General features: G+C 42.7%; 1 protein-coding gene across 2 annotated transcripts in view; it reads right to left on the bottom strand.

The window, feature by feature from the left end:
* gabra3 (gamma-aminobutyric acid type A receptor subunit alpha3) overlaps positions 1–22739 on the bottom strand; it is a 278534-nt gene extending 255795 nt beyond the window's left edge. For both annotated transcript variants that reach the window (XM_061963400.2, XM_061963401.2), the window contains exon 1: positions 22411–22739. The gene's annotated coding sequence lies outside the window, so the exon portion shown is untranslated. The remainder of the gene's footprint in view (positions 1–22410) is intronic.
* Positions 22740–23631: the final 892 nt, after the last annotated feature.

Raw genomic sequence — 23631 nt, 5'->3', positions numbered from 1 at the left:
CCTCACCCACTCTCCATGACTAAGGTTGCCAGATACGCAGCCGATTCCTACTCCTACTCCAAAGAACTTCAAATGGCAATCGACGAGTCCTACGCTGTAAGTTTCTCTTGTTTATGCTTCTTGCAAGATAGTTTACTAAGTAATTATGCCACATTTTACTGATGTCGATTAGCCAAATGTATTTGTAAAATTACGCGTGAATATTTTCGTTGGGAGTCGGGACAGATTGTTGGCATTACCCTGCTTAAATGTCTAGTTTGACTGCACGGACCATCATCGAAATAATATATAATATATAATATATTATGTATCGCATAGGCCTACTTTGTTGGCAAGCCAAGGCCATCAGTAAAATTAGCACCACATTTCGTTCAGCATAACTCCATATTGCATCCAACCTGACGCACTGCCTTCTCTTCCACGTACGCACATCACCATCTTTTAGTGCAGAGTGCAATTCTATGAGCCAACCCACGTTACGCATAAATCATATAGCATACTACCATGTCAATACACAAAGTAGAAAATCATAACATGTATTGCATTTGTGGGGAGGCGAGGCAGGCAGAACGACAGCGAGGTGTGCCCCGACAGGGCCGACTCCGAGATGGCGGCGAGGAGGCGTGGCCGGCAGTCCAACAGCGAGGCAGGGCACACCACAGCCCGCTCCAAGATGGCGGCGAGGAGGCCGGGACGCCGAGCAAGCGGCGAGGCGGTGCGCACCGAGATTGACGCCACAATTGTTACCAGGTGCGTGGATCGCGCACCTGGTCACAATCAGCTAATCTTCTCGCACTGTATACAAACCCAGTTTCCATATGAGTTGGGAAATTGTGTTAGATGTAAATATAAACGGAATACAATGATTTACAAATAATTTTCAACCCATATTCAGTTGAATATGCTACAAAGACAACATATTTGATGTTCAAACTGATACACTTTTTTAATTGTTGCAAATAATCATTAACTTTAGAATTTGATGCCAGCAACACGTGACAAAGAAGTTGGGAAAGGTGGCAATAAATACTGATAGAGTTGAGGAATGCTCATCAAACACTTATTTGGAACAGGCAAATTGGGAACAGGTGGGTGCCATGATTGGGTATAAAAGTAGATTCCATGAAATGCTCAGTCATTCACAAACAAGGATGGGGCGAGTGTCACCACTTTGTCAACAAATGCGTTAGCAAATTGTTGAACAGTTTAAGAAAAACCTTTATCAACCAGCTATTGCAAGGAATTTAGGGATTTCACCATCTACGGTCCGTAATATCATCAAAGGGTTCAGAGAATCTGGAGAAATCACTGCACGTAAGCAGCTAAGCCCGTGACCTTCGATCCCTCAGGCTGTACTGCATCAACAAGCGACATCAGTGTATAAAGGATATCACAACATGGGCTCAGGAACACTTCAGAAACCCACTGTCAGTAACTACAGTTGGTCGTTACATCTGTAAGTGCAAGTTAAAACTCTCCTATGCAATGCGAAAACCGTTTATCAACAACACCCAGAAAAGCCGTCGGCTTAGCTGGGCCTGAGCTCACCTAAGATGGACTGATACAAAGTGAAAAAAGTGTTCTGTGGTAATGATAAATGATAAATGGGTTGTACTTGTATAGCGCTTTTCTACCTTCAAGGTACTCAAAGCGCTTTGACACTACTTCCACATTTACCCATTCACACACACATTCACACACTGATGGAGGGAGCTGCCATGCAAGGCGCTAACCAGCACCCATCAGGAGCAAGGGTGAAGTGTCTTGCTCAGGACACAACGGACATGACAAGGTTGGTACTAGGTGGGGATTGAACCAGGGACCCTCGGGTCGCGCACGGCCACTCTTCCACTTGGCCACATTTCAAATTGTTTTTGGAAACTGTGGACGTCGTGTCCTCCGGACCAAAGAGGAAAATAACCATCCAGATTGTTATAGGCCATACCATACCATCATAGACATACCATTATAGACATACATACACAACATACCATTATAGACCCCCATACCATCACAGATGGTATGGGGGTGTATTTGTGCCCAAGACATGGGTAACTTACACATCTGTGAAGGCGCCATTAATGCTGAAAGGTACATACAGGTTTTGGAGCAACATATGTTGTCATCCAAGCAACGTTACCATGGACGCCCCTGCTTATTTCAGCAAGAGAATGCCAAGCCACGTGTTACATCAACGTGGCTTCATAGTAAAAGAGTGCGGGTACTAGACTGGCCTGCCTGTAGTCCAGACCTGTCTCCCAGTGAAAATGTGTGGCGCATTATGAAGCTTAAAATACCACAACGGACACCCCCGGACTGTTGAACAACTTAAGCTGTACATCAAGCAAGAATGGGAAAGAATTCCACCTGAGAAGCTTAAAAAATGTGTCTCCTCAGTTCCCAAACGTCTACTGAGTGTTGTTAAAAGGAAAGGCCATGTAACACAGTGGTGAACATGCCCTTTCCCAACTACTTTGGCACGTGTTGCAGCCATGAAATTCTAAGTTAATTATTATTTGCAAAAAAAAAATAAAGTTTATGAGTTTGAACATCAAATATCTTGTCTTTAGTGCATTCAATTGAATATGGGTTGAAAAGGATTTGCAAATCATTGTATTCCATTTCTATTTACATCTAACACAATTTCCCAACTCATATGGAAACAGGGTTTGTAGAAGGGCGTCAGTCGTAAACGTGAGGGGAAGAGACGGAAAGAGAAACCAGAGCCAAGAGGAAGCGGATGCTGAGAGAAATAGACTGAGAGCGCAAGGGAGTTGAAGACTCGCGCGGCTGAAAAGCAAGCGGAAGAGCGAGCAGGTGGAACCGGAGCTGAAAAGCGCCTAGCAAAAGAAGACGCAGATTTTTTGAAATAATAAAGAAGTCTAAACCTGCTCACCAGAATGTCCTTCCTTGATGGTCCTGCGAACCCGGACGACAGCTTGAGTCATTTACATTTGCCGCCCAATCTGGAAGGACCATCGGAGGCGGGGGAGGACGATCCGCTTTGGGCTCTCGTGGGTGCGCTCACGGAACTGGCAGCAAAAAGGCTCGAGGAGTCTCGCCAACAGTTGCGGCTCCTGCAAGTGTTGGCGGACCAGGCCGGGGGGTGAGCGACAAATGGCCCCCCACAGAAGAAGAAGAAGAAGAAGAAGAAAAAGAAGAACAAGAAGTTCATTGCTCCTACCAAATGAATTGCACTGAGTGGAGCGGAGCACCACTCCAAGATGGCGGCCCCGCGTCTCGTCAGCGCCAGTAAGCAGTAGCGCTCGATGCTGTGTCTACTTATAAGATGTCTATGGTTATAACGTTAGCAGTAAGTTTACAGCCTCACTGATTTAACTACACAGCAAATAAAAGTCACGTTACTTAGCCAATAAATGTTAGCTTACATTCAAAACTTACCCTTCTTTGTGCAACTTCAAATGTCGAACGAAGTTGGAAGTTGTTGCGTCTCCGTCTGTAATATTCAAACTGCATGTTTAGCATACTGCAATTCGTTTTTTGTTGACCAAGTCATAGTTTTTATACCCGAACAAAACCAACTTTGGTGTAATTGTTTCTCACTGGCACGTTGTTTGACAACTCTTGTTCATTGGTTGTCCTGCAATTTGAATGGATGAATGCTGTGGGATGTAAACAACGTAGATCTAATTTCATTGGCTATTGTACTGAGCACACACGCTGATAGATAGACAGAAACGTACAAAATGAAAGATACAGAGCGCTCTTGAATAACTTTTTAATCTTTGGGTTTTGGGGAAAGTAGCAAGTCATGTCAAGTCAAAAGGCTCAAGTACAAGTGAAGTCACAAGTCATTGATGTTAAAGTCTAAGTCGAGTTGCAAGTCTCTTTACATTTTGTCAAGTCGAGTCTAAAGTCATCAAATTCATGACTCGAGTCTGACTCGAGTCCAAGTCATGTGACTCGAGTCCACACCTCTGGTGATCGCTATCTGAATCGACAGCATAAATCCCTGATCGTAACACCTCTATTTCTAACACATAAACAGCACGTGTAAATATTTTTTTTTTAGGTTTTAAAAAATAAACTGAAATTTTTAGTAAAGAGTACTCCTGTGGAAAGACACAACTGATAATTATATTCCATTTCAATTTATTTATATTTATATACTGCTTGAAAAAGAGCCTTGTGAGAAATGTATAGTAAATTTTCGACACTGACTCTTATAAGAATCCGAATTGAAAATTGTTGGGAACTGGGTTCTAAACCGTGTCTGTTCAAATTCAAATGATGCCCAACTCTAATTTCCAGTTTATGAGACATCACACAGGTTCATTTTCTGAAGATATGTCCGTGTAGGGATCTATAGACCTATCACTCTGTGCTCAGAGAGCACTGTATGTAGGTCAAATGTGCACAATGGAATATCTTAGGCTTTGTTTACACTGCAGACCAACTCAGATTTGTTTGCTCATATGTGACCTGTATCTTATTTTCTTCATGTCAATGTGAACAGTACAATTCCGAATTTTTCAAATCCGATCCTGGCGTCTTTTGTCGAAGCAAATGTCCCACTAACTGTGTGAACCAAAATGTTTGCCCTCTTCCTTCTTAATCTTCTACGCACAATACTTCAAATCAGATAATGTTGACTTTGATTGCACAACATCCTTGAAAATGCCACAAATGTGCCAGGACTGAAACCTACTAGATTTGGAGCCATGTAATAGTTCCGTAAACATTGCAGCACGTGTGACATCATGTCTGCAAACGGGTCAGTTTTTTGCAATATGAACAACTACAAACAAAAAAAAATGGACATCCTGCCCTACAGCGTGGACGCAGCCTTAGTTGCTAAGACAGTAATGTGTTTATACAAGTTGAGATTGGGGTAAGTGATTTCTAATGGATAAAGTCGTTATTGTCTCTTCTCTTCATAGTAGCATATAAGCTACCTAAAAGTTAGTGCGCTAGCTTGCTTCTCCAGTAAATGAGCAGTATGACCGGTTTGGGAGTTTACCAAAGTGCGGTTGTCAATAAAAGTTTTATGATAACTTTATATACTGTCAGGGTTTTTTCCCACAATTTATTATTAACACCATAATCATTACAATTCATTTAAATATATATTTACTTAAAATAATGTGTCTGTGGGTGCTACTGTCTCTTCCAAAAATTGTGGTGCATTGATTTCCTATAAACAATTCTAAAATTTAGTAGTTTTCATTATATACCAAAGCCTGACATTTCTGAATTCCCAGTTTTCTGCAGTGCAGCATAGCGTCTTTTGTCTATGTTGAAAGTTTGATATTTATTGGATTACTCCCCTCTCGGCTGCGATATATCAAATGAATGTGTGGCTCTGGCGGTGATTTAGGGGGAAGAGCATCCATTTATATTCCTTCCACATCATTCCAGGTCTAGGATAAGACATTTCTCAGGACCCGAGGATGTTGTGCCTCTGCAATACGGCTTCCCAGATATGCAGCGTTAGGCTTTAGCTTGAACTTGTAACCTTAAAGGTCCTCCAGACTCCCATATTTTTAATCAGTAAGAAAAAGAACAGGCAACACCCTTTCGCTATTTTTAAACCATCTTCCTAAAATGTGATTCATATTCTCCTAATGGATCAAAACAGTCACTGCTTCTCCCAGCTTTGCGAGATAAAAACACATGAACGTGAACGACAGACAAAAGCACATCTGTGGTGACATCTGTGTCGACAACATATCCTGAGCGTGCCTATTGTTCCGCATGAATTGATGTATTATAATTTTATTAGTTGTGTATTATTCTCCACAAACCAGATTTTTAGAGCTCCATAATAAAACACACTTCTGAATTTGAATCCCAACAACAATTTGAATGGGAGTTACTTAGCAACTATTGAAAAGCTTTCAACAGCGGCTCATCTATCAATAGTCATTGATTCGCTCTGCTCATTATGCTCTCGTTGAAGATGTTTCATGGAGTTTTGGCGAGTAGTTTTATTCTCTAAATTGTTGCGATGGGCATTTACTTGACATTGCCCTTGGCATGAGCTCTTTGTCGCTGCCAAAATACTATAATACCATTTACCTTAGATTCTGTGTAACAGAATACAAATGTGGCAGCTGCTGACAGGTGACTAAGACATTCATCTTGCAAATGTAATGCAGTGACGTGGATAGCTTTTCAATGTTTTCAGGTTGTGATTTGAGTGTGTTCCCGGGGAAATTCAATGGGTCTCTAATTAAAAAAAGCATTCTGCTTCTTATACTATTCTTTTTCTTGAATTGTACTGTTTGACTCCTTTGATGATGGTATTGTATGATATGATTATTACAAGCGTTAGAAAATGGATGGATGGATGGATGATTATTACGAGTCATCAACTATTATATATAAGAGGCAGTATTATGCAAAGCCAACTTTTCTTACGTGTCGGTACCTGTTTTTGTGTATTTGGATCCCAAATAAGTCCCAAAAAATAGAAATCATACCATGGGAACGGTGCTGGCCCCTCTTCTCTTCACCCTGTACACCGCTGACTTCTGCTACAACTCAGAGCTGTGTCACATCCAGAAGTACGCGGATGACACAGCTTCATGGAATGGGTTTCCATGGCCGAGCAGCTGCATCTAAGCCATAGATCACCAAGTCCAATGCAAAGCGTGAGATGCAGTGGTGTAAAGCACGTCCCACTGGACTCTAGAGCAGTGGAGATGCCTTCTCTGGACTGATGAGTCATGCTTTTCCATCTGGCAATCTGATGGACGAGTCTGGGTTTGGAGGTTGCCAGGAGAACGGTACATTTTGGACTGCATTGTGCCGAGTGTGAAATTTGGTGGAGGAGGAATTATGGTGTGGGGTTGTTTTTCAGGAGTTGGGCTTGACCCCTTAATTCCAGTGAAAGGAACTTTGAATGCTCCAGGATACCAAAACATTTTGGACAATTACATGGGATGGCACTTCAAGTTCATATGTGAGTAAAGGCATAATACTTTTGGCAATATAGTGTATGTGTCATGTCTGTGTGATCATGTTTTGTTTTAGTCATGTTCGGTTTTGTTTTTGGACTTTTTGTGCACTTTTGTTTTGTTTTGTCACCATAGCAATCATTAGTTTTCACCTGTCACGTCACGCACCTGTTTCACGTTTTGAGTCACGCACCTGCTTTCACTAATCATGTCTATAGTATTTAAGTTCATTGTTTTCAGTTTGTCGTTCTGTCGACATCTCACATTTATGTTCTGTACATTCCTGACACTTGTTTTCATGTCCATCCTTCATGCTGCTATTTTTGTCCAAGCCAAGTAAGTTTTTGTTTATTAATGCTATAGTCTTTTGGTTTCATAGTTTGTTCTCCGCCACTGTGCGTGCTTTTCGTTTGTACTTTTTTTGATATATTAAATAAACCATGTGCTTACATTCCCGTCTCGCCCGAGCCAACTTTTCGTTGCCTTCTAGAAAAACTAAACCCCAGGACCAAGTCATGACAGTATGTCTATAAAAGGTAAAGGTTTTGTAACGACGTGGTCGCATCGTGATGCGGGTGTGGTTCTCCTAAGGATGCAGACGGCTTCGGACACAGCTTGCAGGTAGGAAAATGATTTATTTAAAATATAAATCATTCGATGAACAAACAAAAGACATGCACGTAGCACAAAAGGCAAAACAAAAGGACTAGCGTGGGAGCTAGCAGGCAAAAATAGCATAACATGAAATCTAAGTAGTCGTTATCAGTTGTATGGGAACAAACTAGGAAGCCAGACCGAGTGAGGCCAGGGCAAAGACTAAATAGTCCTCTGATTAGCGCCCGGGCAACAGGTGCGCGTCCCGAACACTAACCAGAGGCAGGTGTGTATAATCTGCTGTCATGGCAATTGAAACAAACGAAACTCAAGGTGCTGAAAACACATGTGACTCAAACATAAACAAACTATGATCCGGGCAGCGGATCGTAACAGTACCCCCCCCTCAAAGGACAGATTCCAGATGTCCCTTGACACAAAATAAAACTAGAACCCAAAAAACAAGAAACAGTTCAAGAGTCAAGGGAGGGCGGAGGGAGGATTTGGTAGTGGGTCGCCAGGCCACGTGTCCCCGAATCCACCGGGGAAGAGTCAGGTGGCGGCGGCGAGAGGAACGCCGCTGCCGCAGGCGAGGCGGGCGACCACGGAAAGGCCACATTCGTGGCTGCCGAGAAGGTGGGCGTGAGTGGCGCCAGAAGTTCAGCAGCCGGAGAGTTCTAAGTCTATGTCTCGGGTGTCGCTGCTGTTTGCGCCACTGGCGTCCATACACAAACCTCTGAGAGCGCCGCTTGCGCAGCCAGACCACTCGAGGTCGCTGAGACGACGATGAGGGCGAGGAAGGTGGCGGCGTCCTGGAAAAGCCCACCGGAGACGAGGAGAGAGCAGACGTCGTTGTGGAAGCGGGAGGAGTCGTCGCCGTGGAAGCGGGAGGAGTCGTCGCCGTGGAAACGGGAGGAGTCGTCGCCGTGGAAGCGGGAGGAGTCGTCGCCGTGGAGGCGGGAGGAGTCGTCGCCGTGGAGGCGGGAGGAGTCGTCGCCGTGTAGGCGGGAGGAGTCGTCGCCGTGGAGGCGGGAGGAGACGTCGTCGCGGCAGCCGGTGCAGGTTCTGGTGCCAGCCTTGGAGCCGGCGCTGGTGTGGGTGCCAGCCTTGGAGCCGGCGCTGGTGTGGGAACCAGCCTTGGAGCCGGCGCTGGTGTGGGAACCAGCCTTGGAGCCGGCGCTGGTGTGGGAACCAGCCTTGGAGCCGGCGCTGGTGTGGGAACCAGTCTTGGAGCCGGCGCTGGTGTGGGAACCTGCCTTGGAGCCGGCGCTGGTGTGGGAACCAGCCTTGGAGCCGGCGCTGGTGTGGGAACCAGCCTTGGAGCCGGCGCTGGTGTGAGAACCAGCCTTGGAGCCGGCGCTGGTGTAGGAACCAGCCGAGGAGCCGGCGCTGGTGTGGGAACCAGCCGAGGAGCCGGCGCTGGTGTGGGAACCAACCGAGGAGCCGGCGCTGGTGTGGGAACCAGCCGAGGAGCCGGCAGTTGTGTGGGAACCAGCCGAGGAGCCGGCGCTGGAACTTGGCATGGTGGAGCTTGACGTGGTGTAGGTACAGGAGACGAAGCTTGGCGTGTCAGCCGAGGTGCAGGAACAGGTGCAGCTGGAGGTGGCCTAGCTGGCGGTTGTGGTTTAGCAGGCCGAAGGACTGGTGGCGGTGGCCGGACAGGAGGTTGCGGCTTAGCACGCCGAAAGACTGGTGGCGGTGGCCGTGCAGGAGGTTGCGGCTTAGCACGCCGAAAGACTGGTGACGGAGGCCGTGCAGGAGGTTGCGGTTTAGCACGCCGAAAGACTGGTGACGGAGGCCGTGCAGGAGGTTGCGGTTTAGCACGTCGAAAGACTGGTGACGGAGGCCGTGCAGGAGGTTGCGGTTTAGCACACCGAAAGACTGGTGACGGAGGGCGTGCAGGAGGTTGCGGTTTAGCACGTCGAAAGACTGGTGACGGAGGCCGTGCAGGAGGTTGTGGTTTAGCACGCCGAAAGACTGGTGACGGAGGCCGTGCAGGAGGTTGCGGTTTAGCACGTCGAAAAACTGGTGGCGGTGGCCGTGCAGGGGGTTGCGGCTTAGCTGAGCGCAGTTGTGCCACCCAAATAGCACAGTTCCCAGTACTAGCCCCCCCCTCAAGATACCAGACGCGCTCTTTGCGGTTTGGAACCGTCTTCAAGGGTGGGTGGGGGGAGGTATGGAGGGGGGTATACTCCTCCTCTTTAAATTGTCCAAATTGACTGTTAGTCTTCCCAATATCATGGGACTGTAGGGACGACCAGGAGGGAGAAAACAGAGGAGTGGGCGGAGCAATAGTCACTGGGGGCGGAACCAAAGTCACTGGAGGTGGAGTTTGAAAATCAGAATGTGACTGACTAGAGTTACATTTAACAAAAATGTCCTGATAATGTTTTATCTTAGAATAAAAGTCATTTGGAATTGGCTGACAGAAAGAAGCAGATGATGGAAAAAAAAATTCTTGCTCAATGACGTCATCAGAGGTGGGCGGAGTTACCTCTTCGTGGGGCGCCGATGAAATGACGTCATTGTTGCAGCTGTCCATGTGACTGACAGCCCAATCGGAGAAATGTTTGGCAAAGTGGTCGATTGGGTTGCCAAACATCTGAGGAGGTGTAGTGTGGGCTGAATGTAGCTTGCTGTGTACCAGTGGAGGAGTCTGAGGGAGTGGCGCGTCTTGGCAGCAAAGTGAAGACTTCTTGGGCGGCTTCCGTCTTCGCTGACGCGTTCGGTACTGCGGGGGTGTGGCGATGTCCTCGGGCCAAACGGAGTGGATTGGGACCAGCTTTCCGTTGGGACCCCATATCAGGTCCTGGCGCTCCGAGGGGGAATAGCGAAGAGTTTCCGCCTCCATCGCTCGCAACACCTCCCACGTACCTTCGTCCCACTCCTTGTTAGCCGATGCGGGAGAATTGTCTTCTGCTGGCTTCCTACTGTAACGACGTGGTCGCATCGTGATGCGGGTGTGGTTCTCCCAAGGATTCAGACGACTTCGGACACAACTTGCAGGTAGGAAAATGATTTATTTAAAATATAAATCATTCGATGAACAAACAAAAGACATGCACGTAGCACAAAAGGCAAAACCAAAGGACTAGCGTGGGAGCTAGCAGGCAAAAATAGCATGACATAATATCTAAGTAGTCGTTATCAGTTGTATGGGAACAAACTAGGAAGCCAGACCGAGTGAGGCCAGGGCAAAGACTAAATAGTCCTCTGATTAGCGCCCGGGCAACAGGTGCGCGTCCCGAACACTAACCAGAGGCAGGTGTGTATAATCTGCTGTCATGGCAACCGAAACAAACGAAACTCAAGGTGCTGAAAACACATGTGACTCAAACATAAACAAACTATGATCCGGGCAGCGGATCGTAACAGGTTTACTCGAAGAGCTTTGGGCGAGTCCGCCATTTTTATTCATTTGTAGTCTAAAGTTGTCAATAAGTTCCTTATTTTTCTCTATTCTTTTGTGGTTGTGCCATTTCTAATAAAAAGTAGCGTATAGTTCTAAATTATTTGTCAGTAGACTCAATATGAAAGCGCTAAAACCTACAACATGGCTGACAGATTGGAGACACACAGTCAATGGGCCTGGAGGAGGGGTTCAGGATGTAATTCAAGACCGCCCACAAAACGGTGCACTCTGAAGAGACTATCAGAAAGCGGCTTGAAGATGGTATATAAAACTAAATTCATCCAAAATTTGGGTCAAAGAACCACCATTACATGTCATGTAGACCACAAGGAAGTGTTTTAAATGTAGAAAAAAAATCATAACGTGACCCCTTTGAAGATTAGTCGACTAATCGGATCAAGAAGCATATTCAGTTGCTCTAATTTAGCCATAGGGGTTTAAATTCAACTTGATATACTTTTAGGCATGTGCAAATTAACAAAGATGATTACTTCATTCAGAAATAATTATTTATACTGTAAATGTACTGCTCATTAGGCTGTTGAAAAATATTAACTATGTTAAACAGTTGACCATTTAAAAGCAAAAGCAAGAAAAGTGCTTCTAAAATACAGAGAATATGTTTTGTAAAGTAAACAAAGGACAGTCAAAATAGCCTCCACTCTTTTTTCTAAAACAAAATATATTGTGTGATGATGATGATGATAATTAGGTTGTAAATGTGATTGACACCGAAACATATATTTAATAATAAATATAATATAATGAATCAAATATATTGATTAGAAAAAAGCATACATTTGTATTTCGTTGCTTCAATGATTCGTTTAGTAAATAAAATACCCGTAATTTGTTTCTGCAATACTGCTCCAAAAGAGCGTACACAAGAGTGGTGCACCCATTGGTGATGTAACTCACACTTCCGGTGATGTGGCGTGTGAGGTGGCAGAAACTACAGAGTCCCAATAAAGAGAGATGGCTCAAAGAAGAACGACAAAGTGGAAAGACAGCAAATGGCGCAGAGAAGACGAGAGAGAGGTTTTGCAATCATTTAAAAGATAGGCATTTTGGTGAAATGTCTGCACTGTCAAAACAGAGTTGACATTTCACAATAGCACTACATCAATGATGCAGCACTATCAGAAAGCATCCTGCATATTTAAGAACAACAAGCAGAAAAAAGGGACACGTCTATTTGGCAGATAACGCCCTTTTATATGTTTGACTTGCATAACGAACACGTGAGGACATGCCAGCATCTACAGTTTGTAGGTTAATGCTAACAAGTTCCTCCAATTAATACATTTTCAAATGCGTATGACTTAAATACATTGTCACTCGATTTATTATACTTTATCAGAGAGTCTGTTTGTATAGTTTGGTTTGTCATCAATCAATTACCAGGTTTTAGGCCTCACTATATTGTGACGTTCCCATTGTAGAAGTGCAGTTTCAGTTTTATCTGCATTTCAAAGAAAAAGGAAGAATCTGTTTATTTCAACAATTTTTCCTAAAAGACGCACTGAGGCTACAGAGTGTGTTTTATTTGATTACTTGATTAATCGAACAAATTAATCAATAAATAGATTGATTACTAAAATATTCATATGCTGCAGCTCTAGTCCCCTTTATTGATTTTTGTCGACAACGTCAACCGATGGATGTGTGCCTTGTTACTGTGATTTTAAACAGAATGTATCATTTTCCGTGGGACAAATGAAGCTAGGAGTCAGTTGACTGCGTCCTTTCAGATATTATTGCGTCAGAGACACAGGACGGTAATGTATGTAAATGATGATTACATTTAATTGTGACGTGAACATTGTAAACACAAAAACCCCTTCATAGTTTACATTTGTAAAATATGTCAATGCATAACCAATGAGGCGGTTTGGTCACGCTGAGGAATGAAGTATCCACTTCGTGTCTGTATTCACCCAGCTTGGTGCATTCATTGTTCTACTTTGTTTCATTTCTTGTCGTCTCCTGCCTGGTGGAGCCAAGCTGCAAACACCCCCTGAAAGCCTCTTGGTCATGACTGACATGATCATGGTGGAGGTTTCAATACACTTGGAGGGCTCTTGTTATTCTCTCCTGTCATCTAGCATCACCCTCCTTATCGTCAAACATTAGCTATGCATTAGTCTACCCCTTTCCACTCCAGCTAAATCTATGAAAGTAGTCTCTTGTAGAATGAGGGCTCTTTTATTTAGTATGCAGAGTCCTTTCTAAAACATGGTGTAAACATTCATTTAGGATGGACTACTTGAGCAAAGATGATTATTTTTCCTTAACTCTCTTGGAGACATTCCTTTAATCAGGGTTCGTACACCTTTTCCATGGCCAAATTCAAGTTTCTGTAGACTATTCAATGTCATTGGTGTTTGCAAAAGTGTCTCCATTTGTGTTGTTTTTTAAATGTATTGTTCTTTTTCTTACTTACAGCACTCAATGACGTCGAACAGCACGGATTGATGCACACCGTATTTGTGCTTGTAAACTGCATAGTGTGACATAAATACACGCACCCTCAAAATGTCAATTTCACTCATTAACAAAACTGTTCCACATTAATATAAGGATAATAAATGAAAGGAAAATATGGTGTGTGTTTCACAACACCTCAGTCACTTTTCATAAAGCATATCGAGCCTTATAACTGTGGCTATGATAACAAATTAACAAAAAGGCAAACGTTAACTTTTTTTTTGCTTTCACTGAGGTAGTCAGACAAGCTTAGTAGACAACGAAAATAATACAGCAAGAAATGCATACAACCATGTTGTGTAAAAAGTACAAAACTAACTTACCTCTACGTTATGAAAAAGGTTACAAATTATACATTATATGACCTTCACAGTACAAACAAGTCCAATAATGTAACCATTTTAATGCAATTAACCAAAACGACAAAATGTCACTGTTTGCTTTAACTGAGGTAGTTAGACAAGTTAAGTAGACAACCAAAATAATGGAGCAAAAAATACATCGAACCTTGCTGGATTTCCTTTTGGCATACTTTGCACCAGGCTACACATGGATTTGGTCCACGTTTTATCCAAAGTTTGTATTTGTCATTTCCCATTAGTTGGAAAGCTGTGATTTTTGTGAGGGTAATTGAAAAAAAAAACAATAGTAGTCGAGAGTCTTCTTGGACTTGTGGTTACTCGCTGATCTCTTCCAGTTCCTGCTTCAAGCTTCTCAGGTAGTCGTGCACATTGTCCAAGCCGTGATGTTTGGCCAGGTAGACCAACACTCCATTCATTAAAACGACAACCTCCCGGCATGATGGACCGATGCACCACTGTCCTCTTGGGGGCGACACAGAGTCTGGCATGACAACAACCTAATGTAAGGGCTCGTGCAAATCCAACAGATCAATCAAGCGTGTCGCTTTCACTTTTAAGGAAACTTATTTTATTTTTGTCCATTTTATAATTAGCCTATTGAGTCAGACTGCTGAAAAAATATGATGAACATTTCCAAGCATTTACAAGCACTTCACCCAAAATTCCAGCATTTTTCAAACCTTGAAAACACAACATTAAAATCTAAGCATTTTCAAGGTTTTTAAGCACCCGTACTAACCCAGTTTAATTTATCTTGAAATCACTGGCAATGCTCTGCATTAAACTGCATCATTCCTTGCTGTGCCTCCAGGAACAATATGGCGCTGTTAACCTCTTCACTGTGCTTTCCCTTCATGTTCTTTGAGTGCTTCTGCACAAAGCAATTACAAACGCATCACTTAATCACATGGCTTTAGATGTAGCAGGTCCACTAAGTCACGCAAACAAAGCACATCCATCTGCAAGTCGCAGAGAAGATAACACCTTCCTGTGAAACAAATCTGCTCTCCTTGACACATTCTTTGCATGCTGGACAATAAATCAGCTTGCTCGCCTTCCGCCACCGCAGATATTTACTGCGGGAAGACAGACGGGGTTGGGGGGGGCTCCGTATGTCTCAACATCTGAAGAAATTGGCTGAGAAAAGTTATTTACTCACGGTCACACTCATAGGCCCAGGGAGTCATCGCTTTTTGAGTCCTGGAGTGTGCAGACTTGAGATTGATGGTTGACGGAGGGGGACATAAGACTGTGCACTCCATCTAGTTAAGAGTGGTGGTAAAACACGCATATGTGACGTAACACAGGAAAAAAAATAGAAGAAGCTTCTGGGGGGGTGACATTTTGTAGTCTTGATTTAGAAGGACGTTGTTAAATAAAAAAAGGCTTACAAATGCGCGACTACACACAAAGCGTACGCATGAACGCTCTTCTTGCTTTCAAACATCGGGCCGACTTTCTAGTATGTGAACAAACATTTGCACCGTTTATAATCCAGCACCCAACTGTTTTGTTTGTTATGATGATCTTTTCTGGAAGAGCGCCAACAATGATGCTTCTGCGTTAAGAGCACAGGCTTAATGGCGGAAAACGTTCGCTACCCTGGTGAAAGAAAGGGTTTTAATGTTTTGATTTAGGTTTGAGTGTGTGTAGCTCACGACTATAGTTAGATATCAAAGTACAATCTATATTAAACATGTGCTGTATCCATACAGTCAACCCTAATAACTTATTAATGCTGAGAGGTTCATTTGCAGAGGTGGGTAGAGTAGCCAGAAATTGTACTCAAGTAAGAGTACTGTTACTTTAGAGATTTATTACTCAAGTAAAAGTAAGGAGTAGTCACCCAAATATTTACTTGAGTAAAAGTAACAAGTATGTTGTGAAAAAACTACTCAAGTACTGAGTAATTGATGAGTAACATACAGACACATATCATATACATATATATATATATATATATATATATATATATATATATATATATATATATATATATACATACACACATATATATATATACACACACATATATATATATATATATACACACATTTATATATATATACATATATATACACACACATATATATATACAGTATATAATTTATATTTATTTATTTTGCCGTGTTTGTTTACATGTTAAAGGTGTTTTAATGAATATACATGCATGTTTAACACATATAGATTCCTTTCTTTCATGAAGACAAGAATATAAGTTGGTGTATTACCTGATTCTGATGACTTGCATTGACTGTAATCAGACAGTAGTGATGATAGCGTCCACGTTTTCAAATGGAGGAGAAAAAAAGTTCCTCCTTTCTGTCTAATACCACATGAAAGTGGTTGGTTTTTGGCATCTTATCTGTCCAGCTTCCATATTCGTTTTTATACACTTTACAAGAAATACATTGGCGGCAAACTCCGTAGCTTGCTAGCTTGTTTGCGCTGGCTTTCGGAGACTCTTGTTTTGAAAGCGCAGGCACGATGGAGCGGCACTTTAATTGTGAAGACAGGAACTGTGCAGTCAGTCTTTAGGCTTTTGACGGGATGTACGTTTGAAATAAAATAGTGTCTTTTTTCCTTCACACTTTTGATTGATTGATTGAAACTTGTATTAGTAGATTGCACAGTACAGTACATATTCTGTACAATTGACCACTAAATGGTAACACCCCAATAAGTTTTTCAACTTGTTTAAGTCAGGTCATGTGACCGCCTGGCTCTGTTTGATTGGTCCAACGTCACCAGTGACTGCATCTGATTGGTGGAACGGAGTCAAACGTCACTAGTGACTGCATTTTATTGGTGGAACGGAGTGAAACGTCACCAGTAACGCAGGCACTTTGAAGGTCTGTCTGACAGACCAAAACAAACAAAGCGTGCATTAACAGATCGATAAAAATTAGTAGCGAGTAGCGAGCTGAATGTAGATAAAAGTAGCGGAGTAAAAGTAGCGTTTCTTCTCTATAAATATACTCAAGTAAAAGAAAAAGTAAGTTGCATTAAAACTACTCTTAGAAGTACAATATATCCCAAAAGTTACTCAAGTAGATGTAACGGAGTAAATGTAGCGCGTTACTACCCACCTCTGTTCATTTGTACTCTTGACTTAGGTGTAACAACTGCAGAACGATGGCAGCTAAGGGGTGGAAATACTGTACTATGAACACAATGCTGTTCATTGACCGGTCAATGAAACTGCCACTTAGATACGACAAAGTGAATGGAATAGAAAGTACACAAAACCTTTTTTTCCAAACCAAGCTGCTTGTGATAAATATTCATGGGTCACTAAGAAAACACGCGATTCAGAATAGCCTAATTTTTAACTTCCTCTTTGCCACACTATTAACATAGACGATGCATTAATGTTTACCTGGCATAAACACTCTAAGCCATGGGTGTCAAATTTGGCCCGCCGTGTAATTTCACTTGGCCCTTGAAGCGATATCAAATTAACACTAGAGCTGGCCCGCCGATTATATTCAGCGGCGGTGCCGCGGTAACACCGCATTCACCGTTAATTCTCATACTTGCCAACCCTACTTGCCAACCATCCCGGGAGATTTCAGCGACCGTCCCGAAAATTGTCACATCCACTTCACAGCGGGGGTGTATTGGTGGTAGCGGGGGTGTATTTTGTAGCGTCCCGGAAGAGTTAGTGCTGCAAAGGGTTCTGGGTATTTGTTCTGTTGTGTTAATGTTGTGTTACGGTGTGGATGTTCTCCCGAAATGTATTTGTCATTCTTGTTTGGTGTGGATTCACAGTGTGGCCTATATTTCTAACATTGTTAAAGTCGTTTATACGGGCACCCTCAGTGTAACCTGTATTGCTATTGAACAAGTATACATGCATTCCCATGTGTGTTCATACAGATGCCGCACGTATCTTGTGAATGGGCCAGCACGTTCTTAGAATGGATGAAAAATGGACGTGACAACAGCTCATAGCGGATGTTAAAGGCAGTGTCTTTAAGGCACGCCCCCAAGACTGTGGTCCGGGTGGGCTACGAGATATAATGACTGATGAACACCTTCGTTCGATAATGAAGGTTGCCTCAGCTCAAAGCCGGAGCCCCGACATTAATGAACTAGCATCCAAGAAAAGATGGCAGGTATCTGGCTTGGGCACATCAGATTAGATCAGTGTTGCAAACTGAGCAGTTTAAAGTCCTGATTGGTTGGTTTATTCAATGTTATTTTATTTTCAAATGTATTAGCCTGTGGAAAAAGTTAATGTTGATATTTACCTCTGAAGGCTGCAAATAGAAAACAGGCATTCAATTTTTAATTAAATTGTATTTGATATGCCATTGCTATTTTTGAATTATTTATTATTATTATTTGAAACTCGATTTTGCATGTCACTATAAAGTTATATAAGCCTTGCTTGTTCAATATTCAATGCAAAACTTGTTTGGGTCCCTATTAAAAGGTTAATTTGTTCAACCTTGGCCCGCGGCTTTGTTCAGCTTTAAATTTTGGCCCACTCTGTATTTGAGTTTGACACCCCTGCTCTAAGCGATTGTTTAGGGCCAAGACGACTGCTGGGGGGAGCATGTGATTATGGCTACCGGTCACTTAAAGCTGATCGTCCTCTGCTAAACTTTTTATGTAGTGGTGAGTTAACATCCATCCATCCATCCATTTTCTACCGCTTTTTCCCTTTGGGGTCGCGGGGGGCGCTGGAGCCTATCTCAGCTACAATCGGGCGGAAGGCGGGGTACACCCTGGACAAGTCGCCACCTCATCGCAGGTGAGTTAACATGTACTTTGCAAAAGTTTTACTTTGGTTTAGCAGCAGCAAAACCACGTCAATTCAAAAGCCCATAAAGATAATTACTTATTTATCATCGCTTTAAACACGTGACAGATTTACTGCCGTATTTCAAAATTAACATACTTTTTAAGTTTATATTGTAGCCCACCCTTTTCTCTAAGGATATGTTTAAAAAAACATTTTGTTTTTCATAGTTTTTGTACATATGTTTTGTTTTGTTTACATATTTGGATTTTTGCCAATGCCGAAGAGCAGTTTTCAATCGGCTTAACTTGGCTTCCTTAAACATATTTTGGACATTATCTGCAATATAAACATGTCACTATTGAACATTTTGGATTTAATTGTATTGTAATTTTCAATGTAGTGTTTTTGTTTGTTCATTATTTAGAGTAAACATAAATATTTAACTTAATATTAATAATATAATATAAATATTATAATTAATATTAATATTAATACTACACTATTTTGTATTATCTATTTGGAAACGTACTTGAACCACATTTTTGTTGTTTGTGTCTTTTGTGCACACACTCAGGTTTATGTGGCTAAATCTTTTTCTGGTCACCAAGAGCAATAAAATAACTTGTATATCCTTGCCTGTCCATGGTAAAATAATTTCCACAAAGTAGGTATTATTATTTTTGAATAAGTAGAAAAGAATCAACTTTTACCATACTGGGCTAACAGTCAAGTTGAACTGTCAGTCAGTCCAAAAACATGTGAGCACTTCATTCGTTGGCTTGCTGGACTTTAAATCAGAGCTGATTTTGCTCATGTGGCAGCATAATAGCAGCATTATAGCATACAGAAGGTTATTATATACTATAAATAACCTTTTTTATTCTTTAGTAACTTTTTGAAATCATATCATTTATTGTTTGGATAGAACCTTTTCACTATTATGCTTAACTCTCTTTCCAGATTGATGTAGACAAAGCTTTAATTGTCTGACTCATGTTGATATTGTTGTCAACATAACCGAATATAACCATTGACATTTCACAAATGGGCGATAATAAAAAAAATGCTTTAACATACAGTTAATACATGCAGAAATGTTTTCTTTCAGTGGCTAACAATTTAAAGAATTTAAGTCCTGCTATGGACTGGACTCTCACACTATTAACTAGATCCACTCAATGTTCATTGCACCGGTCGCCCGGGGGGGGGGGTCGTTGTGGCTTGTGCAGCCCTTTGAGACACTTGTGATTAAGGGCTATATAAATACACTTTGATTGACTGATTGATTTATTGATTGATTGAGTGATGAGTGTCCCTACCTGCTGTCTACACTAATTACGTTCCCTCATATATCCGATCTCGCCAGTCACTCAGCATGGGTATGTGTCCGCCCTTGGCGACCGTTATGTTTGTTCAGCTTGCTAAACGCTACTGTTTAGTTTTGTTCCTATTTGGGTACCATGTTAGTTTTGCGGGCAGCACGGTGGAACAGAGGTTAGTACATGTGCCTCACAATACGAAGGTCCTGGGTTTGATCCTGGGCTCGGGATCTTTCTGTGGAGTTTGCATGTTCTCCCCGTGACCGCGTGGGTTCCCTCCGGGTACTCCGGCTTCCTCCCACCTCCAAAGACACGCACCTGGGGATAGGTTGATTGGCAACACTAAATGGTCCCTAGTGTGTGAATGTGAGTGTGAATGTTGTCTGTCTATCTGTGTTGGCCCTGCGATGAGGTGGCGACTTGTCCAGGGTGTACCCCGCCTTCCACCCAAATGCAGCTGAGATAGGCTCCAGCACCACTCCGCGACCCCGAAAGGGACAAACGGTAGAAAATGGAATCGATGGATGGGTGTTAGTTTTGCTATCTTGTACCTTACTTTGCTAAATGATTTAAGTTGATTCGCTTTATGATTGCTTTCCAGTGAACTAAATTTTTCTGCACTGAAATTGTTTACACTGAATTTTTATACATTGAGGTTTTTTTACACATAATTTTTTACACACTGGGTTTTAACACACTATTTTAACAATCTGAATCTTTGAACACATGTTTTGTTCTCACAAATTTTTATTCAATTAAATTGTCAGGATAATTTGATGTAAAAAATATGTTCACAAAATGTACAGCAGTGTTTTTCAACCACTGTGCCGTGGGAGATTATTTAATTTCACCTATTTGGGGTAAAACAATTTTTTGCAAACTAGTAATTATAGTCTGCAAATAACGTGCCGTTGTTGAGTGTCGGTGCCGTCTAGAGCTCGGCAGAGTAACCGTGTAATATTCTTCCATATAAGTAGGTGGCAGCCGGTAGCTAATTGCTTTGTAGATGTCGGGGACAGCGGGAGGCAGCTAGCAGGTAAAAAGGTAAGTAATGCTTAAACCAAAATGCCCCTAAGAAAAGGCCTTGAAGCTTAGGGAAGGCTATGCAGAAATAAACTAAAACTGAACTAGCTACAAAGTGAACAAAAACAGAATGCTGGACGACAGCAAAGAGTTACTGTGGAGCAAAGCTGGCGTCCACAAAGTACATTCGAACATGACATGACAATCAACAATGTCCCCATAAAGGATAGCAACCACTGAAATATTCTTGATAGCTAAAACAAAGCAACTGCAGGGAATATCGTTCAAAAGAAGACATGAAACTGCTACAGGACAATACCAACAAAATAGGAAAAGCCACCAAAATAGTAACCTGACTCTCGCCAGATTTTTGTAGTTCGCTGAGCTCCACACAAGGATCTGGGACTTCTCAATAGGAGATGTATTTCAGAAGGCGCCATTGTTGTTTGAATCAAACAGTTGCTTCGGCGCTACGTCACATCTATGAAATCCCGCCGGGCGATCCTGATTGGTTCATTATTTTTTGCTATCTTGAAGGAGTTTGCAATGCCCTCGAGCCCAGATCCTTGTGTGGAGCTCAGCGAACTACAAGGGTCTGGAGAGAGTCAGGTTACCAAAATAGGAGCGCAAGACAAGAACTAAAACACGACACACAGGAAAACAGCAACAAACTCAAAATAAGTCACGGTGTGATGTGACAGGTCGTGACAGTACACCTACTTTGAGACAAGAGCTATATTGATGCATGGTTTGTTATGGTTTAAAGACATATCCAACAATTGCGACAACGACTTTTTACAGTCAATATCGGCTGCTGAGTTTCATTTTTTAATGTTTTCTGCTGGTGGTGTGCCTCCGCATTTTTTTCAACGCAAAAAATGTGTCTTGGCTGAAAAAAGGTTGAAAAACACTGGTGTACAGTATATGCAAAAAGTTCAAATACATGAATTCAGTGACAAGAAAAAGCTTAAATGCAAAACAGACACAAAAATCCATCCAACCATCACTGTTCTACCGCTTGTCCCTCTCTAATAAAAAAAAGGGGGACACATACACAATGCAACGTTCGTGTTAATGACTGTAAAGAAGGGGATGGGGTGTTGTTGAGGGGATATGCTGCAAGCCTCGGATCCAAGGTTAAGTTATCTGCTCAACAGTCTTGTCACTGGTTGCGGCAGCTTGTGTCTAACAGCTTTTCAGGGTCAGCGCTGCATGTGCGTTTTATTTGCGCCAAAAAAAAAGCCTCTCCTTTGCGTCACACATCCTCACGCTGCTCTTAATTGCCCATCAAAACGTTACCTCATTTTTTTTTCTTTTAAAGTGTCGCATTGGACTCGGGCTGGACGGGCAGCGCCGCTGTCGCACTTGAACGCACCATCATGCACAAGAAAGGAGGCAGACAGAGCCAACACAGCCGCATGCATGCAGAAGGATACCTGTTAAACCCTCCATTACATTACCCTGCAGCCGCAGTTGTTGCATTTCAATGCAACCCCCCCACCCAAAAAAAACACAGCACAAGATTTTGTTTAAAATGTCTCACCACTTAGATATAACGCCCGTCTTCCCGCTGTTTCTTTTCCTCCCTCTTCGCGTGGATTTCTTTGGAGTTAATGAACGTCTATAACGCGCGGTCCAGCTTCTTTCTTTCTTTTTTTTTTTTTTTTTTCTCTTTTTTTGCCCGTTGTTGTTCCAGCAGTGAAATAATAAGAGAAATTGGCGTCCTCTTGCAATAATAATAATAATACAAAAAAAAAGGGAAAAAAAGAGCTCAGCCCTCCTCAAACTATCCTTCCCGCCCCCTCCATGTACCCATCTCAGATTGGTGCTCTTCAGGAGGGGCAAACCCTGGAGCCGCGGGGGGCTGCGTTAGAGGCGCTCCACTGGCCGCGTGAACGCGCATTGCATGCAAGCGGGACAGCTTGTCTGTAACGTGCACGACAACTGCAAGGACCCCCCCCCCCCCACCCCACCCCTCTCCCCCCACACTACAACCTCTACATTCATCCAAATCAACACCTTTATTTGACCATGATTGCAGCAGAAAAAGACTGCAGAGGATGGGCTCGGCTTGTTCCCAATGTTGGGCTGCAGGTGTCAAAGTTACAAGTGATGACAGTGATAGAGCCACCTCATTTGAGTCCGTGCAAGAGGCAGGGAATGGAAGATTACTCTTCCTGTGTGTGACCTTGGGGGATATTTGGCTCTAATCAGAGATGAGCTGTGGGGGGTAAAAACAATGAGACCTGCTTCCATTCCAAATTGGGCTCAAAGGAGCCAAATGTCACCTTTTAACCTTACTCTTGTGTTAGCTTGCTGGTAATGGTTTCCTTTTGACCCCCAAAAGGCAATGTCTCACGTATCATCCGAGTTTTGCAATACTACTTGTCAGAGACTCTACTCGTGTTTTTTGAGGCGGCGTGGCGCAGTTGGGAGAGTGGCTGTGCCAGCAACCTGAAGGTTTGTGGTTCGATCCCCAGCTTCTACCAACCTAGTGATGTCCGTTGTGTCCTTGAGCAAGACACTTCACCCTTGCTCCTGATGGGTCGTGGTTAGCGCCTTGCATGGCAGCTAACACCATCAGTGTGTGAATGTGTGTGTGAATGGGTGAATGTGGAAATAGTGTCAATGCACTTTGAGTACCTTGAAGGTAGAAAAGCGTTATACAAGTATAATCCAGTTACCATTTACCATTTTGTTGAACACTCGAGTCTTCTGAATGTTTTCACAAGCATTTTTTAAAAAACGATCTCAGGTCAATGTC

Source organism: Nerophis lumbriciformis, linkage group LG09 (assembly GCF_033978685.3).
Source record: "Nerophis lumbriciformis linkage group LG09, RoL_Nlum_v2.1, whole genome shotgun sequence".
Taxonomy (NCBI): Eukaryota; Metazoa; Chordata; class Actinopteri; order Syngnathiformes; family Syngnathidae; genus Nerophis; species Nerophis lumbriciformis.
This window is presented reverse-complemented; position numbering and strand designations above follow the sequence as displayed.